This window comes from Palaemon carinicauda, chromosome 40, assembly GCF_036898095.1.
Source record: "Palaemon carinicauda isolate YSFRI2023 chromosome 40, ASM3689809v2, whole genome shotgun sequence".
NCBI lineage: Eukaryota > Metazoa > Arthropoda > Malacostraca > Decapoda > Palaemonidae > Palaemon > Palaemon carinicauda.
In genome coordinates, this window is record NC_090764.1 from 153,961 (window position 1) to 170,998 (window position 17,038).

General features: G+C 33.7%; 1 long non-coding RNA gene across 3 annotated transcripts; it reads right to left on the bottom strand.

Annotated features, from left to right (window-relative positions):
* Positions 1-525: 525 nt before the first annotated feature.
* On the bottom strand, positions 526-15,927 carry LOC137632070 (uncharacterized). Of its 3 annotated transcripts, none has more exons than XR_011042012.1 (7): positions 15,745-15,927; positions 12,378-12,565; positions 9,939-10,066; positions 6,928-7,075; positions 3,283-3,448; positions 2,051-2,114; positions 526-1,091 (listed from the first exon to the last, which is right to left on the bottom strand). It is a non-coding gene; the product is annotated as an uncharacterized lncRNA (long non-coding RNA). The 3 variants fall into 3 exon arrangements; XR_011042011.1 differs by having other exon boundaries at positions 9,883-10,066; XR_011042013.1 differs by lacking the exon at positions 9,939-10,066.
* Positions 15,928-17,038: the final 1,111 nt, after the last annotated feature.

Here is a 17,038-nt window from a genome sequence, read left to right on the forward strand (position 1 = left end):
GAGATGAACAACGAGATGGAGAGGTTATGGAGATAATGCTGGTAAGGAGAGCTGAGAGAACAGCAAAATAACTATGGAGAGGTGCTGAGGAGGAAAGGAGAGGCAAGTGAACAGCAAAACTAGATGTCGAGGTACTAAGGAGAAAACAACGATGGAAAGGAGAAGAAAGTGAACAGCAAAACTAGATGATGGAGAGGCTGAGGAGAAAATGATTGAAAGGAGACCCGAGAGAACAGTAAAACAACTAGATGGAGTAGTGCTGAGGACAATGATGGAAAGAAGCTAAGAGAACAGCAAAACAACAATGGAAAGGAGTTAAGAGAAGAGCATAAGTAAACCAGGAGAGAGGAAGAAGAGAAAAATTAAAGATCCAATTAATGTAGAGGCAAGCCACATGGCGAAAATTAACAAAAAGGCAGTTTAAAATAAATATACTATCCATATTTTTACACTACATTTCTTGCGCCTCTTTGTACTATGTTACCCTATTCCAACAAGTATTTGGTATGAAAATAAACTATTGATTATTGTAGGTATTTATTTTTCCTCATTACATTTTATTATCATGTTTCACTCTTATTTCTTGAACTTGGTTTTCTTCTGTTAGTTACACTGTAATGGCCATCTTGGAGGGCGCCTGCAGGACTTCGTCAGGAGGGCGCCTGCGGGACTTCGTCAGGACGGCGCCTGCGGGACTTCGTCAGGAGGGCGCCTGCGGGACTTCGTCAGGACGGCGCCTGCGGGACTTCGTCAGGACTGCGCCTGCGGGACTTCGTCAGGACGGCGCCTGCGGGACTTCGTCAGGACGGCGCCTGCGGGACTTCGTCAGGACGGCGCCTGCGGGACTTCGTCAGGACGGCGCCTGCGGGACTTCGTCAGGACGGCGCCTGCGGGACTTCGTCAGGACGGCGCCTGCGGGACTTCGTCAGGACGGCGCCTGCGGGACTTCGTCAGGACGGCGCCTGCGGGACTTCGTCAGGACGGCGCCTGCGGGACTTCGTCAGGACGGCGCCTGCGGGACTTCGTCAGGACGGCGCCTGCGGGACTTCGTCAGGACGGCGCCTGCGGGACTTCGTCAGTTAAACTTTTATCTGCAATGCAAAACAGCAGCATAGGTTATAAAATATGGTAAACATTCATGGGTTCAATATAATTCTCCCTTTTAAGCAAATAACTTTCCAATAATAATTTATCTATTAGATAGCAGATTTTTAAGAAGTTCTATATTAGATTTCCCATTTCCACAATTTTAGTATTAAAGCTAATTCCTACTAATAATTTCAATTTATAAGTAATTTACAGCTAAATAAACAAATCACCCAAAAACTAAAAGTTCCACTTTATAGAACAACTTCTAAGCTTATAAAATTTAAAATTCATTGTGTAGTCAAGTTATTATATATATGCTATGTGCACAGTAAATTTGATGGTTACAAGCTATACAAATATTTTACATTACAAAATAAATAACATTTGCTTTGCTACCTATACTGAGGCTGCTGGCATAATGTAATATAGTATCATATTAGTGGTAAATTAGTTTCTTTCTTATTTTAAGCAAAATGTTGTCCCATTGTCATTACTATGAATTTTTTGGTAAAGAATTTTGTATAATATGCATTACCATATCTGGAATCAAATTCTTTTTTTTTTTAAAAGAATTACTAATCTTAAACACAAAGTGAACTGAAAATATATATTAAATCTTTAAATTATTATAAAATCATCGAATTATAAAAATGTCTTAGAAGTATAATTTTCAATTTCACTTAATTTAAAATTTACATTTGGCTTTCAAAGTATAATACTGCCAGAACCTAAAGTCATTTAAAGTATTTTTAAATGTATTGAAGAAACATTGAATAGAAATTATGCTCAGATGTAAGAAGAGCCTTTCATTTAAGTTTTTCAAAAGCATTTTGAAATTCCAACCATACAGCTTCATATTGAACAATGGTCAACTGGATAAGGAAATCTATTATCTAATGTATTAACTTTATAATTCAAATTAAGCCACACTTTTCAACAACTGAATTATCCCCACACTTACAAAAGGTTATAGAATAAGCTCCAGCAAATTTGAAACAAAAAGCAGCAACTCACTTCAAGAGCATCTGAAAAAATTAATCTTTTTACTATTTAAAAAAAAAATAAGTTACTTATTTAAAAATTTAATTTTGTAATTATTTCGCCAACACATTTTTACTTTTTCATAAAATGAATAAATCTTACTCAAACTTATGCCTATTACAACATTGCATTACTTCTAAAGAATACTATTAATGTATAAAAAGCCACGACTTCAGCCGATGTTCTTTCAAAAACTTCTAGTGTGTGAAAATTGGATTAACTACTTAAGTATTTACAGTTTAATCTAATATAATCCACCTTACAAAGTTATGGTTTATCTCCTATTTGATCAATATTACCAGATACAATGAACTAAAGATCCTCTTACTGAAAGAGCGCTGAATATTTACAACATACAAACTATCAATGACTGTTCAAAACCCTCCAATAATGAAATCCTAAGGTTTGAAAGTTTAAACAAATACTGATGCAATTTTTTTTTATATTAATGCTATTTGAAATATTTAAGGAAAATTTCCGTAGATATAATAACTACTTCCACAACTTCCTCTAAAACTAAGCTAGTGCAATAAACTAATTTCCAACTTTTTTAACACTTTCATTGCAAATTTCCCATTGCGCCCTAAACCTTATGGCCTTCTGTATCATCATGATTTATACAGTACAAGCATATTATAAGTTTTAAGTCAGCTTTGTAGAAAATTATAGATTTATAGGGAATAAGTAATGCCAAATGCCTTCACAGAAATATTATATATTGACAAAAATTACTGACAGGATAGGATTGATTATTTGTTAAGAGTTAAGTCAGTGAAGTATACTAAAATCAAAGTCTTGAGTCTTTGTAAGTTACCAATATTAAACAACTTCTATAAATGGACATTAAAACAAGTAGGTTGAGGAAATTAAGAGTCCTAAACCAAGGTTAAGTTGCCATTATTAACCTTTCATAAATGGACATTAAAACAAGCAGGTTGAGGAAATTAGGAGTCCTACACCAAGGTTGAAGTTACCATTATTTAACTACTTTCATAAAACTAAATGGACAGTATAACACAAGTAGCCTAGACTAAGGAAATTTAAGAGTCCTTTACCAAGATTTCAACAATAAAACATCTTAAAATTTAAAAAATCTTTTAGTTACTATACTCAAGCAGCAGCAGTAACAACTCTCGATACTGAAGTACGTACACTGAAGCACAAGATGAAACCCTCGAAGCTCCAGTTTTCACACCAAGGAGATGCCACTACTCTTCGAGAATCAGCACATCTTTCTCAATGCTTTTTAGACAGTCCCAACGAATTTGAAACCGGTACAATTGGCTACCCATTCCAGAAGGTTCATTAGACTGTATATCTGAAAATTACAACAAATTATAAATATGTTTCATTATAATCCCTTAGTATTCCTTAAACTATTCCAACTAAAAAGGCTGTTAAATGCTTCACAATATGATGCTACAAGAATTTGCTTAAGATAAAGTATTTCAATAATACTGTATAATATTCTTCCAAATGATTTCATGTAAGATAGGAAAATGCATTTAATTTTATCCAAACTGGAATACCAATAACTATCTCCTTAGTTCCAAGCTTTATCAAACTTGATATCAATATATTACTTCAACTGTTACTTTCTACTTTCATGTAAATTTCAGTCTTATGAAATTGGATCAGACCAAGCATTTAAAGTTTTCGTAATATAAATATTCTAGCCTACAATACATGAAACAAAAAAATGTTTTACTTCCCATTATATAAGCAATGGTACCAAGTTTTACAAGCCTACAATACATGAAACAAAAAAATGTTTTACTTCCCATTATATAAGCAATGGTACCAAGTTTTACAAGACGTGACGAGGATTCAAAATTAACATTAAGACTAAAAATGCTCTGAATAAGAGTTTCAAATTAGTTCGTCAAAATCCTATGCTACTCTGAGACTACTTCAAACTGTCAGCACTTAAGAAAGAACTTAAAAAAAACCGTTAATACAGAGAACTAAAATCCTAATGCATACAGCATTCAGTTTCAGCAACTCATTTGAAAACCTAAGGAAAATTGCACTTCCCTAGATTGATAATTTTATCACCCATTTTCTAACCAACCTGCAGTATGTGCTAAGGAACTGTAGACTACTGTTAGATCTACAACAATTTCAAGTTTTCAATAGCCCATTTTTAAGTTCCAAAAACTCGCTAAAACTACAGTTCAAATAAGTCTCAAGTCAATCAGGACTATCTTGTTATGAACCCTAGTTAAAGTATAGTTCTAGCAAATTAAAACTAGGAATGCATAATTTCAAGTCAGATATTTAGAGAAAAGTAGGATCAAATTAATTCAGTCACTAATGGATATGAATTGACAAAGGTAGTGAATCTATACAATTGTGAAAATCAGTAACTAAAAGTCACTGGTAGAAAAGTTTAATACTTTAACTATCAAACCTTTTATAAGCACATATGTAAACTGAAGTAAGAAATTAAATTTCAACACTAGTTTCATTTATTAAAGCCTATCATGGCAAAAACATTAGTTGCTACAGTTTGCAGATAAGATACTAAATTACATACATATACTGAACGCTCAAAAATACTATGAAGAGCTGAATCAATAGTTTCCTCCACTTTCCAGTCCTCACTAAATTCTTTATATGCAACTAGGAGAATAGCATACTATTGTAAGAAACTAAATTAAGTTAAACTCTTGGCTAAAACATAGGCATGTGGGCAACAAGTAAAGTTTCCTTATGTCCCTATGAGCTTTATAAGTTTTTTAAGCTGGAATTAACCATTCCTCGAGTCTAGGTTTACCAACAAAAAGCTAAAGACAAAGTTGGTTAGAAATTATTAGATTAATTTGCATATCAATAGAAGTTTCATGTTTTAAAAAGAGTATACTGAACTATGGCTCTACTCCAACATTTAAAAGATTTCAAAATTAAAGTTTAAAAGTATAGACATTATCTGAAAAATTAAACTACTATCACAATTCAAAATTATTTAAGAGGGCAAATTTAATTTATAGATCAGCTATATGAAACTAATCTATTAGAATACCAAGCAATGAATATCAAACTGCAAGGCTTTCCTTCCCCAGAGGTAAACTTAGTTATGCTCTATCTTATTAGTGACTGGTATCTTTTATCTTTACTGATTAATTAAATTTAATATTGGGGGATAACTGTATCCATGCCTTATATATCAAAAATCAGAATTTATCAAATATTTAAAACTCAAATAGTGAACTGAATTTAAAATTTATTGCACAGTTTTTGAAGGATATTGCTTATAGCTGCTCTAAGCACAAATTTCCATATAGTTATTTACATTACACTATCAAACTAAAGTAGTAACAGCACTAAGAATATCTAAGAGTATATCAAATAAATTACAGATATTAAAGTTATAGGTGCCTTGAACAAATCTTTACAATAAATTAAAGTCATTCATCAAATTTTATAACATTTTTAAAGAAAAATAGTATCTATTGTACTAATTTTATAATGGCCAACATTATGCAACTTTGTCTTCAAAAACTTAAAACTTTGAAGCACCGACTACCAAATAAATTTTGAACGAAGCTATAGCGAGTTTGAAATCGGGTAAAAAAAAGAAACTCATTCCAAAAGGAGTCAATTTGTATCTGAAAACTACAACAGACCAATAAAATCCGCTTTCTATATTCCATTAGTTAAAAAAAATTTTTAATTTTAACCTAAGGGTACAACAATGCTTTACTAAATATGATACTACAGAAATATAGCAATATTTCTCCATAAAATTTAATCCTACAAACTAATTTACACAAACTGGAATGCCAAGTACTATTCCGCTTTACAGTACTTTTAAATCTTACCTAAAAACCATTATGTCAGCTATGCCTTCCTACTTTCCGAAAAAGTTTACTTTATATGGAAATTAGATTAACTCAATTTTTCTAATATATAATTTATAAACTACCCAAAAATTAAGTTTCACCTCAAAATTAATCATTACCTTCACACCATGCTTGACCAGATATGGCAAAAATACTCTTGACAGGACTGAGCAAAATTATCTAAATATGAATTTTTAAGAAATCTAAAGTTCCATGATAAATCTTTATACACAAGCTATCATTATCAAGGATGACTAAACCAATCAGTTATGGAAATCTTAAAACAATTGAAAACTCAAAAGTCCTCATACATTTAATTTTTATTTCTATAGTTGCACCTTTAGAAAATTCTTGTAGCATAACACTTCTGCAGATATGAAGAAACAATATCCAAGTTATTATTTTTAAATCAATTCCTCTAAAACTTTGCTGCATTAGGGCTAAAAGTTTTCAGGGAAACATTACCACTAAAACATTTATAAGATCGAAAAATTAAATCTATTTTGAAGAATTTTAAATTACCTGTCAAAACTGACATGCCCTAATGTAATCAGTTTTAATCTAAGATTAGTGTTTAAATAGATTACTTAAGCCAAGTAGAGATTTTAGTTATGGAAAATATTGAAAATGTTGAGAAACTTAGGCATTGACAAAAATTACAATTTCCTACCAGAACATTTCAATTTAGTTAAATTAGTAGAAAAATTTTAAGCAAGCCTCAGTAAGCTAACATTATTGACCTTTATTTTCATAAAAGTGCACAAGTAAAAGCTCTAGTAGGCAGGAAATAAAGTCATACCCAAAGGTTTCAATACTGTTAGTCTCCTTTCATAGAAAAAATAGAAATTTTTAGCAACTACATTGATGCATATCAGTAACCTACTCTTAACATACTTTAGAAGTCGCACAACTTCTTGAAAATGCTTTTGAAAAGCTTTAGCAAAAGAAAACCTACTAGTCTCCTGTCTTCACAACACCAAGAGATTAGACTACTCCTCCAGATGTGGCACCAAACTCCTCCCAAATACTTTTTCAAAATAAAGTTCCAGTGAATCTAAGTCAGGCATAAGTAGCAACTCATTCCAGAAGGATAGTATTTGTATCTGAAAGCAAAGAAATTTTAACTAGATTTCAATATACAGCTATTAAAAGGGAAAGTTCAATTTGAATTATGAATGGTGGAATAATGCTCTGAATTTGATACTAAGAATATACTAAATCTTCAAAACAGCTTATATCTTAGTATGGATCAAATACAGTCTATACTAGATTGGGAAAATTTAGGAATTAATGTGGAATACCTTTTTAGGTCTGCTTAGTGAGTCATGAAATAAATCATGAAAGGAATAGTAAGATAAAATTTGAAGAGTATAAATATAGGACTGAAAATGAAGTAAAACTATGTTAAATTAAAAAAAAAATGTTCAGTTAAAAAAAAAATAAGTTAATGAATGAGCCTCTGGATTGTTAATGAATATACAGAGAACAGTTTCCCCAGGACAAGACACATGGGATGTAAGCTTTAGGTAAATAAGATGAGGTTATGAAGTGTTAAAAGACACTTTCTCCTCTAAAAACAATTTAATCAGATGATCCTCCCAGTGTCAACTTGTACATCAAATTGAGCGTTACAAAGCTTGAACAAACTAGTAACTTTTAAGATCTATAAGGAATAATGATGTGAGTAAAACAAATGCATCAAGAGCAAAAGAAAAGTTAATACTAACATGTAAGAGAAGTAGGCTAATGGACACTAGCAGAACAGTTGCGACAATAGGAGGACATTAGAAATAATGTGGCCCTAGCAATTGCAAGAAGCAGGGGAATAATGACCAATTGAGCCAAGAAAAGTTGCAGGTATAGACTGTCAGAAAGACCATGTGGAAGGACATGTCTGAGGCCTTTGTCCTGTAGTGGACAAGTAAGGTCTGATCAGTGACAACAATATTGCACTAGTTCCAAAGATTGCTATCAATATTACAAAAAAATTACTTCATCTGATACTTTACATTCCAAGAACATTTCCCTTCATATGGAAATTGGATTAATGTACATGAAAATAAAATATTCTAGCCTACAATGCACAAAACATTAAAAAAAGATAGTTTCACCTGCTATTAGATCAAAGATTATCACCTTTGGTGTACTGACCAGATATGACCAAATAGAGTTCAGGGGAAAATTATCTGTAGGCTATATGAATCGTTACAGTTCTGGGGAAAATTTGAAATAAAGTTTGCAAACTCATGATATATAGTGTTCATCATAGCACATGCACAATCTTTCCAAAATGGCTTATGGAAAAATTAAGTCTAGAAAAGTTAAAATACTTTACTTCCACCATTTCTGCTCTAACTAGATTTTTTAGCAACTAATCTAACTTATTCCAAATTCCTGGAAAATTTTTTAAAGCTTAGAGATTAATACAAGCTAGTTTAAATGAATCTATTCACTTTGCAAAAGTGACATGCCATGATGTGATTCATTGTCATCTACACCTATTGATGCAGAGGGCCTCAAATTTTTCTTGTCTACTATCTAAGCTTTTAAATAAATTAAATTAATACTTCTCCATTCATCTACTTCACGATTCATAGTTCTGAGCCATGTAGGCCTGGGTCTAACTTCTAGAGCTCTCTGGAGCGCAGGTAAAATTTTGGTGAACTAATCTCAGAGTGAAGAGCATGCCAAATATGAGACTAGTTAAAGTTTCACTTTTAATCCTGTCCTGCCATTTAACTAAAATTTTTCTTAAGGCTCAAATAAAAAATATGTTAAAATAATTTCTACGTATAGAACACTAACCTCACGAAGCTTATAGCCTGATTTTTTTTATCGAATTTCAGACTATTTGATTTCAAAATTGTAATTTAGCCAGTCTAGATTTTTGCTATCATTCAACTAGAGTTCTGAAGACCCTGTATTAGAGACTATAGTTCCCAAATATTTGACAATTTCTACCTCATCAATTTTTCCAATGATAATTTTAATTGCATATTCAGTTTTCTATCTTTAGCCCAACCTGTGATACTTCACACATTCTGGTAAGCATGCATTGCAAATCCTGTGGTATACACTTTTCAGTATACTCAAGGTCAGCTAATTTCCTATTAATGCAGTTCAATCCTTCACTATCCCAAACTATTCTATGCATTAAAAAAGGGATGATGGATAAACTGGTGATTACACATTCCCTTGGAATACTCTGTTCACTTAATACTTTAGATAGGACTACTAACTTGGCACTTGCTATGCTCATGGACAGATTTAAATTCACATACTGAAGAGTAACTCTATTTAGGACTAATTAAATGGGCTGGTTCACACTGTCAAAGGCTTCTTAGTCTTTAGAACAAGCATACTTTTTTTTTACAACTGACGTAAGTGTGACTTCTAATTATTGACATGATATTCTTTTATGTATGCTTTTCTTTGAGAGCAAAAATAAGTAAAAAGCCCAAGTAGACAAAATTTCAAGTGTCCTACACAAGACTTCAGCTACAAATAAGCTTTCATAGCCAAATTAAACAGTATCAGTACACCAAATAGTCAAAGACTGTATCTGGGTTATACGGGATGGGGGACACTTGAGACAGGTTTTAGGCCAAAGTACTTTAGTATGCAGTACTCTAGTTAAGAAAAATACCAATTAAAATTTGTGATTTGCTCCTAAAATAAAGTCTTCCTATAACACCACTCGCCTTTACTAGATTAGTGCTTGTTCAGGCTGGCATATATTTTACAAATCAATGGGTTTGCCTGAATCAATCCGCCCCCTCATAAGGGGAATTGTTAAATTTAAATTTCATAATAGAAAAGCTATATTCAAGCAGTAACAGTAATATACAAGTCATTAAAGAAGGTTAGAGTTTATAAAAATGCTTTATAAAGATTTAGCACAATACTGGACCTTTAAGGCTCCAGCCTTCACACACATTTGTCGAGACTTTGCACCAGATTAATTACTTTATAAACTGTTCCAGCAAATTTAAACCAGGTATAAGTAGCCATCCCAAAGATCTATAAATAGCTGTCATGTGGACTTATCCTTTCGTTTATGGCCTTACCGGAGATCGACAATATGTACCTGAAAACTACAAAACATTAATAGAATAAGCTTATTTCATTACCCATTTTGACAAAAATTCAGTTAAATTTGAACAATGTATATGGTACAAGAATATACTAGCAATAAATTATTTCAATAAAACTTTGTACAAGTCGTACATAATCTATCATAAAGTCATCGTACATGACCTCCTCATCCAAAGTCGAACGAACACTTGAAGACTACCAAAAATTGCGATTGGGAGAAGATTATTTCCCCTAGGGCAGTCAGAGGCACTTTCAAATCCTTTCGATCACAAAGCTATGTCTCATACATAGTAATCTTGAGCACTTGAATGAGCGAGCCACAGTCAAGACCATTTTCAAGAGTCCTGAGAAAAATTTTCCACGCATGTGCAAGTGTTTCATGGACTTAAAATAATAACATTATTGCAAGGGCTCGTCTGCAAGATTTAGTTTATCGCGCTTTATCAGAGGCACTTCATGAGCGCTCGCTTAGCTTGGCATACCTGGCGAGGAAGCGGTGGCAAACAAGATAAAATACATGTGCGAAGTAACACCTGAAGCAAACTAGTCTCAAATGTGGCTTGCGATGGCGTGAAAGAAAAAAGGACCCTCGTAGCTCCACAATTTTGAGAGCAAGTGCGCTCATCACAAGGGAATATCAATGAATTCTCTTGAGAAGCTCAATCAAGCAAAGGCTTACTCCCAGGCATTCTCCAGAGGGTTCATTGCAACCCAAGGATAAACAGAAGCACAAGTTTTTTTTTTTTTTTTTTTTCCCCCCCAATGGAAACTTAAATGCAGGCGAGGCTCCTGTTCAGCTATTAGAAATTAAAAATAAGACTTATCACAACCTAGAAATTCTTCCAAACGTTAAATTGGCAACTATTACCAGACTTGGACCGAAGGTCTTCCGTAGAGAAAAGTACATACTGGGCAAGGAAATATGAATAGCTACCTCTACCTTTAGAAAAAGCCCAAGGGGAAGTCTCCCTCTCACCCATCGCTTCGCCATACCCCAACAACTGAGTGGTGACTACAAACTCCTTAGAGGGAGATTCCAAGAGGCAAATGTGTCTCCTGCATGAAGGTCAATAAATGAGATCAACCTCTGATAAATTTCCTGCAATTTGCACTCTCCCTGGCAGGAAAGCGTGTCTTGCCTTCGTCACATACTTGTCAACCCTGACGGAACAATGTTAGCCTATGACGAAAATTGTTAAGTGTACTAAGAGTTGGGGCTTCTCCATCACCAGCCTCTAATTACTGGCTACAATAAATTTCAAGGTTTTAATGACCTTTTCCCAGCAGCACTTCCATTCTATTGATAGCCTTTTCCAACTGCTCTTCCATTCTATGGACAGAAGTCTGCATTCGTGTAGGAACAACCTTTTATTTCACTCCAGTGATTTTCTACCACCGCTAAACAAAAGCTGGGAAAGGTTTCATGGCCACAAAAAAAATTTTGAACACATTCTTAGCCAATACACAATAAGCAACCATGAAATTAGCCAATAAAATTTACTTCCTAAAGGTAAATATCAAAATTCTGAGTCCTTTTGAAAATTACATTGACATGACCTGATATACCGACTTGAAATTGATATTTTAAGTATGTAAATTTTGCTTTTGAAGTCTGAAAAGTGAATAGAAAAATACCACATACATTCACAGAAATTACATTTTGACCTATGTACTAACAGGATAGGATTGTCAAAATTTGAAAGTTAAAAAGCCAATGAGGTAGACTAATAAGGGTCTTCAACCTATTAAGATACCATAATTAACCTTAATTTTCAGAAGAGCAGTTAAAAAACTAAGCCAGTTTCTAGATTATAGTCCTGGAATTTTAACTTTCTACTCTGGGGTGTCAGCTATACATTAGTCAACTTGTGGCATAACTTTTAAGGCCCCTACACTTGTCAATTTTTTCGTCAATTTATATAAATTTATTGACGTCAATGAATTGAGAAATTGTCCGTGTAGGGGACATTGATTTAAATTTAATTGAAAAAATTCATTGAGAGATCAAGATACTTTGATATTTATTGATGGGTCAATAAAATTGTGTGAGGGCAAAGCATCAATATATTGATCAATAATAGTTTTCCCAGCAGTTAAAGTCATCACAGATGCTTCATCTCGAAGTTATGAATCACACTGAAAATGAAGTAAAATCATTAACCGTTTGTAGGCACAGTGATTTCCTCAATTTCATTGTCAATAAATTTATATCAATTAATTGACGAAAAAATTGATCGTGTGTAGGCGTGTAGGGGCCCTTAGTGAATACAATAAAGCATAACAGTAAAAAATATTCCCAGATATACTTACACTTTTAAAATGCTTTGAGAAGCTGAAGCACAAGATAAATGCATCCCTTGAAGCTTCGTCTTCATACTACCGAGGATATTACACTTCAAAACTTCAACAGACTTAATCAATACTCTCTCGGAAGAGGCTCCAGGAAATTTGAAACCAGGTACAAGAAGAAACATTTTAGGAGGATTGTCAATATGCATCTGAAAATTAAAGCAAATTAATAAAATCTAGTTTACTATTTCATTAAACAGCTTTTGGAAAAAAGTAAAATTCTATTTTAACTATTAATGGAGGAACAATGCTTTACCTAACAATGCTGAATGAATTCACTAGATTTCTGAGTTTCATCAATGTTTTTTTACCATATCCTAAATTAAGAATCAAATGCAGTTTTATTTGAACTATTAAGAAAATTACAATCTAAACTTAAATTATCATCTTTCATATAGTTCCTATCAATGATTAACAATTACGTGATAATTCCTTTCCTTCAGGTGATAATACCCTTTCAAATATATCCATAAATGGAAAATGGCTTAACCAGATCAAGCATTTCCTGTTCTAACACTGAGTTGCAACCTATACAGCAAACTTTTAAAAACACTGTACATTCTAAGACTGATTTCCAGATCCTTGAATTAAGACCAAGTCAATTTAACTTGTGGAACTTCGAGGTACGAATACTTTTGTACAGCAATATTTTAAACAGTCAACTAAAAGCTTTGGGTTGTGATGTTTTGCTCTAGTATGCATTTTCATCACCTCTGCTCTGAATCTGAAGACTAGGGCTTCAGAGCCCTCCTGACATCAGTGCTTGTTTGCGATAATCAAACTCTTACGCAAGCTCACTTTAGTTCATAGACCCAGCCGGGGTGGGGAGGGATTTGATACGAATACCTAAGTAAATTTTTTACTGCATGTTTATGAAAATCCTTCCTGTTTTAAGTTTACAATATAGACGATTTGCTTTTTTTATGATTTTAACTAAAACTAAGTTCCCATAATGCTTCTCTGGACCAAATCAATGTTGGAATTGAATTATTAAAAGTAATAAGAGTACACCTTCCGTAATTTGTAACTGCACAGCTATTACATTAGGAGTACACCTTTGAGTTTGTTTGAAAATCCTTAATGTCTCATGCTTGCTGCAAAGTGCTTGCAAATTTGTTTGCAGTAAACTGATCCTTTTAAAATTCTAAAATAAAAATTTTGATATTCTCCAAACCACCAGATCCAAAGAAACAAAAAAGGTAATTGAAAATGGTCTACTTTAATTTTATAAAACCGTAACTAATCAATTTCTATAGAGAATTTAATAAAACCTAGTTTAAATAAATCAACTCCTAGCAAAACTGAAATGCCCTGACGTGGTTCATCGTCACCTACACCTACTGACACAAAGGGCCTCTAGATTTTGCTAGTCTCTTATCTAAGAGCTTTTAAATCAATTAAATCAATACTTCTCCATTCATCTACTTCATGCTTCAGTTCCGAGCCATGTAGGCCTGGGTCTTAACTATAGAGCTCTGGAGCCCAGGTAAAATTTTGATTAATCTCATGGAGTGAAGAACATGTCTAAACCATCTCCATCTACCCCTCACCATGACTTCATCCAATATGACACTAGTAATTTAAGTTTAACTTTTAATCCTATACTAACATTTAACTAACATTTCTGAGGGCTTTCTCAAATCAACAAAATCTGTTAAATAAGTTTCAATGTCATTAAGACTAATGTGTGTACAGTAACTATCTCACGAAACTGATAGCCTGATTTTTTTTTAATGCAATTTCAGGTGATTTGATTTCAAAATTTAACTTTCCTACCCATTCTCTATTTTTGTAATCTCATTAGACTCCAGTTCTAAAGATCCTGTATTATAGAACAGTTACTATATATTTAATTTCTACTTCAATCCATTCAAATATTTTACCTTAAATTGCATAATCAGTTATCTATCTTTAGCCCAACATTTTATACATTATGGTAACCACACATTGGAAATCATTTTGTTCCCTTTTCAGTATTCTCTAGGTCAGCTAATTTCCTATAATCCCTCACTACCCCCAACTATTCCATGCATTAAAAAATTCATGATTGATAAACAGGTGACTACACTATCTTCGAATACTCTACTGTTCACTGGAAATACTTTTCATGGGACTAACATTAACTTAGCATTTTCTAAGCTCATTGACAGACTAAATTTACATACTGAAAAGCAATCTACATACAGGAATCCACAAAATTGGCTGGTTCATACTATCAAAGGCTTTTTATAGTCTACAAATGCCTTCAAAGTGGATTAATATATCCTACAAATTGCTGTACAATATGTTAAAATGAAAATTTGGTCATTACATCTACCTTTTCTAAATCCTGCTTGTTCATCTCATCTAATCAATCTTTCTCTCTACTGTACTCTTTAGAATGAGCCTGCTATATATTTTCATGACAACTGATTTAATTATAGTTTATAAAATTGTGAGTATTATACTGACAGTATTCCACCTGATCTTTTCATTATCAATTTATGCTAATATATTCTAATATAAATTTACTAGACTTAAAATAGTTTTGCTGGTACTTCTGAATTATTTTTTTTCGTTTTTTCTTCGCTTTTTCATCTCTGCTATTCATTGACTTTCTATTCATTGACTTTTCATTGACTTTCTATTCATTGACTTTCTAGTACTGTATATCTTTTATCTTTAGAATAAGCATACTATTTTTTTTCACGACAAGGCGAAAGTGTGATTCTTCAAATTATCGGAGTGATAGTTGTGTATGGAAAACTTGCACAGGAGTTGTCAAAACTTTAAAAGTTGAAAATTCAATTATATTGTTTTTCATCAAGTGCATTAATAAGTAAAAAGCTCAGACAATAAAAAAAAATTACATCTTTCAATTAGGCTGCTTTTCATTAAGTACACAAGGAAAAAGCTTAGGTATACAAAATATCACGAGTCTTACACTTTGACTTCAACTAAGCTTTCATGGAAAAATTAAAATGCTTCTACCAGTACACTGAACAGTCAAGACTGCAACTGGGATTTTAGGGATGGGGAGATTAAGATTTCAAGTAATAGGACTTTGTATACAGTACTGTAGTTTTGAAAGAATTTTTGTGATTTGTTCCTAAATTAACCGATTCATCCTGTAACACCACTCACTAGATTAGTGCTTGCTCAGGCAGGCATATATTTTACAAATTAATGTGTTTGCTTTTGTAAATCCTCCCCCTGATAAGGGGTATGGCAAAATTTAATCTTCATAATAGAAAAGCTATATTCAAGCTGTAACAGTAATATAAAAGTCATTAAAGTACATTAGTGTCTTTGAAAATGATTTGTAAAGCTTTAACACAAAATACTGCACCTTTAAGGCTCCACCCTTCACTCATATTTGTTGAGACTCGGCCCCAGATTAAGTACTTTTAGAACAGTTTCAGCTAATTCAAACCAGGTACAAGTAGCAGTCTCAAAGATCTATAAATAACTTATCGCATGTGGACGTCCTTCCGTTTATGACTACTTCCCAGAGATCGACAATATGTACCTGAAAATTACAGAAGATTAATAGGGCTTACTAATTTCATTACCCAGTTTTTGTGATAAAATTCAGTTAAATTTGAGCTATGTATATGGTACAAAAATATACTAGCAATAGATTCCACTTAGTACTCAAGTCGTCGTACATGGACCCCTCATCCAAAGACTCACGAACCCTTGAAAACTGCCTTAGGGCAGTCAGAGGCACTTGCAAATCCTCATGATCACAAAGTGAAGTCTCACACATTGCAATCTTAAGCAATTAAGAAAGTCACAGTTGGGACCATTTTTGTGAGCCCTTCGAGCAAGTTTGCACTTATGGGCATGTGTTCCATAGACGAAAAAAAATTGCAAGGCCTCGTCTGCAAGATTTTGCTTAGCGCGCTTGGTAAGAGGCACTTCATGATCGCTCACGAAGCTTGAACATATCTGGCGAGGAAGTGGTGGCAAACAAGATACTATACATGTGCGAGGTAACATCTGAAGCAGACTAGTCTCAAAAGTGGCTTGCGATGGTGCGAAAGAAGGAGAGGACCCTCTTAGCTCCGCAATTGTGAGAGCAAGTGTGCTCATCACCAGTGTGTCAGTGAATTCTCTTGAGAAGCTCAATTAAGCAAAGGCTTACTCCCAGCACAGAGAACATGTGCAAAAGCTGGGAATCCTCCAGAGGGGGTTCACTGCAACCCAAGGATAACCAGAAGCGTAACTAGTTTTTTCAATGGAAACTTGCAGGAAAGGCTCATGTTCCGCTATTAGAAAAAGTCTCCCGGCCTAGAAATTCTTCCAAAAGTTAAATTTGCAATCATTAATTGACAACCGTAGAGGTCAACACTGAAGGGAAAGTACAGGGTGGGGCAGAACCGATTGAGCAGCTTCGAGGAGTCAATGATCAGGGTGAAGGGAAGGTGCGGGTGGTTTTGTTCCGACCAGACATCCCCATTTCGTTAACCAACATGGTGTGGACGGGAGCATATCGTGGGTTTGCTCTGCACATTGAGAACAATCCGATTGCAACGCAGAAAGATTTTCAGCGACTTCAATATTCCACGAAACAATGCTGCTTCTCAGGTGAACAATTTGGTCCTGGGTTAGGCAGTTGGAGGCAACTGGTAGCACACTAA